At 35.2% G+C, this 3,348-nt stretch overlaps 1 long non-coding RNA gene across 1 annotated transcript in view; it reads right to left on the bottom strand.

The window, feature by feature from the left end:
• LOC128250983 (uncharacterized) overlaps positions 1–1,353 on the bottom strand; it is a 189,423-nt gene extending 188,070 nt beyond the window's left edge. The window contains exon 1 of the long non-coding RNA XR_008266890.1: positions 792–1,353. This is a non-coding gene — a long non-coding RNA (uncharacterized LOC128250983). The remainder of the gene's footprint in view (positions 1–791) is intronic.
• Positions 1,354–3,348: the final 1,995 nt, after the last annotated feature.

The following is a 3,348-nucleotide window of genomic DNA, read 5'->3' as shown; positions in this document are numbered from 1 at the left end:
TCTCTCTCTCTCTCTCTCTCTCTCTCTCTCTCTCTCTCTAGTTATCTATCTCTGTCTCTATCTACCTCGCACTTGCAAACAAATACTCATAAACGTATATAAATATATATAGACATCTATAAAATATATACATACATACACATATACTTGTATATATGTGCACACACACACATAGACTTGTACATATATGCACACGCACACATGTAAGCACGCACATATGCATGCATATATACTTTATGTATATATATATACATATATATATGCGTATGTAAGTATATATGAACAGACATAAATATACATATGCAAACGTATATTATTATATGCATACATGTCCATATATATATACGTATATATATATATATATATATATATATATATATATATATATATATACGTATCTATATACGTATGTATATACATATATATATACGCACGCACACACCTATATGCATAGATTCATATACATAGATATAAATATCTACATACATATACAATATATATACATACATGCATGCATAATACATACATACATACATACATTCATACATACATATGCATATACACACATACATATACATTTGCATGCAGTTATGCATGCTGATATACATACATATAAGCAAACATATATGTATACAACATATTGCTATAAATTAAAAATTCATATTATTACACTCATCAAATGTTACACATAGAAGCAAATAAATGCAGACGACTTCTGCACACTCGTGCACACCTATGCATTTAGATATGCTCTTAGCATCCACTCATAGAAAATACTTTAAATTACCTACCTCAACGGAGCCACTGAAAAATAGTTAAGTCATCAATCGAATGCAATAGAACTAAACATGCACGTTGTTAGCAACATACAAGCATACTACCGCACTGTCTGTTCACTGCGGCCGATACCTAAGCAGCTGTAACTGAGCGAGGACATATAACCTTTTCTCCTATATCTTGTTCAACTGGCTATTCATGACTTCCACCGTTGTCCAACCGCAGTGTAGTCTGTCTAACTACATATTATTCATTTTAATGTCTCTCTAACAGTTTTTTTTTTCTTTTTGGTGTGTGTTGTTATTTGTTACTATCTTTACATCTGTCTATCCATCTGTCACTCCAGCGATCTATCCATGTACGCTTCCTTTCATTTGTTTAATATGAATCGATTGATTTGTTTACTCATTTATTTGTTTATTGTTTTTAATATGTTGTTGCTATTTTTAAGTCTACTACATCATATCAACAGATATCGGTTGTGATAGCTGATAGAGTTTAGCCCTATGTAAAAGAGACGTAGGTTTTTCAGTTCGAAATCCGATAACGCCTATCTTTGTTTGGACAGGCATGGATTGAAAGTGAATACAAAGTCTACGATAGTGAAACAAACAGTCCTCAGGGAGTAAATATAATCATGCTGACTCAATTATCACAGGTGGAAAGCAAATTTAGCATGTGACAGATTTATATCACTATCTCCCTTAATGTCATTAGAAACATTTTTGTTATTTTTTTTCCTCCTCATTGGGTTTTGTACACGTTGCTTTATTCATTTTATTTGGGGTGTTTTATTACTCAAAATGTTTCGAAAATCAGTAGAAAAGATATATATACTAAATAGAAACTAGAAAAGTTGCTAAAACAGAATAATTTGGGTGTAACAAAATCATCAAATTCTCAAGCTGTCAAAAGTGTCACGAAGGTGTGATAGGGTGTCACATATATTGCTTTGTTATCACCACGTTTCTGGACTTTGATGGGTTCTCATTGACCATATCCTAAGGAAAGCTAAAGATGTTTGATCTTGGCGGGTAGAGAAACAAACCAAAATTGTGTGTCCTAAAATAAAATATGCTAATAAAAACTGAAAGACCTGAATCAACAGCAACATATAAGACTAAAACAATACTCTTTTTACTCTTTTTCTTGTTTCAGTCATTTGACTGTGGCCATGCTGGAGCACCGCCTTTAGTCGAGCACATCGACCCCAGGACTTATTCTTTGGAAGCCTAGTACTTATTCTATCGGTCTATTTTGCCGAACCGCTAAGTTACGGGGACGTAAACACACCAGCATCGGTTGTCAAGCGATGTTGGGGGTACAAACACAGACACACAAACATACACACACATATATATACATATATATATACATATATACGACGGGCTTCTTTAAGTTTCCATCTACCAAATCCACTCACAAGGCTTTGGTCGGCCCGAGGCTATAGTAGAAGACACTTGCCCAAGATGCCACGCAGTGGGACTGAACCCGGAACCATGTGGTTGGTAAGCAAGCTACTTACCACACAGCCACTCCTGCGCTTTTTTTTTTAATATTTCGGGAATACGATCGAAATTTAGGTGGAATTACTATAAGAATTAAAGGCTTGAATGTGACTAACGTTCAGTGTAATATGTTTAGCTTTAGCATACAATTGTCACATGTATTGTGAGAAACAGGTGTGGCTTGTCGATCAGAAGTACATTTTTGAAGTGTTTCTCAGGGAATTAATTTTGTTAAGTATTTTTCCAATAGTCTAAAATGCTTTTGAAGTTAAACCTCTTTTACAGAACGATAGAAAGACCCCAAGTTCTCGTCAATGCTTCAAATGAAAGGCTTAAAGATTCTTCTTACCCTCCCGTATCATTCTCACCAGTTTTGCTCACCTAGCTACTGAGTCTACACGATAAGAATATAGGAGGTGTTGTCTACTTTGTCAAGTAGACCACGATCTCAAAATACAACATTCTAACACCCAAATACATATGTACATGTCAGAGCATTACTACAATGCAAACACAAACTCTACTACAGAACAAGTCCGAGAAACAAAAATGCATTCTCACAGAAATAGTTACCCCTTCAACAGCTCTTTAATTACAAACATGGTGTTGCACATCATTGCGGTCTGAATCCATTTTTTCCACATCTGCTGTGACCACAACCAGAATCTGCAGGATTGGAGAACTGGACGAGACAGCGGAGAGAATGCATGTCCAGACTGTCATACTCCGTAGGTTATGATTTATCATTGCATGTCGCAATATGCATTATGGTTCTCAACTAGACAGAGTCATTATATATCTGAAACAAAAGATATATGAGTTGCGCTTAGTCGTTCGGTTGGCTATTTGCATTCCACGAAACCATTAAAAGTTGACTAGAAAAACAATTACCTTCCGAACCAACCCCCATTTCTGTTTTATTTGTATTTAGTCCCCAGATTTTCCGAAATATTTCATGAAGGCCACGACATATCAGGAGTCCATTTCTGTCGGTCTTTATTATTCTGGCCTCAGAAATCTTCCCCTACTATACACAGATTCTAATACATTTGGTTCGGCTTCT

The sequence above is a fragment of the Octopus bimaculoides genome, chromosome 2 (genome assembly GCF_001194135.2).
Source record: "Octopus bimaculoides isolate UCB-OBI-ISO-001 chromosome 2, ASM119413v2, whole genome shotgun sequence".
NCBI classification, from domain to species: Eukaryota; Metazoa; Mollusca; class Cephalopoda; order Octopoda; family Octopodidae; genus Octopus; species Octopus bimaculoides.
The sequence above is the reverse complement of the archived record's forward strand: the minus strand, read 5'-3'. Positions and strand labels throughout refer to the sequence as shown.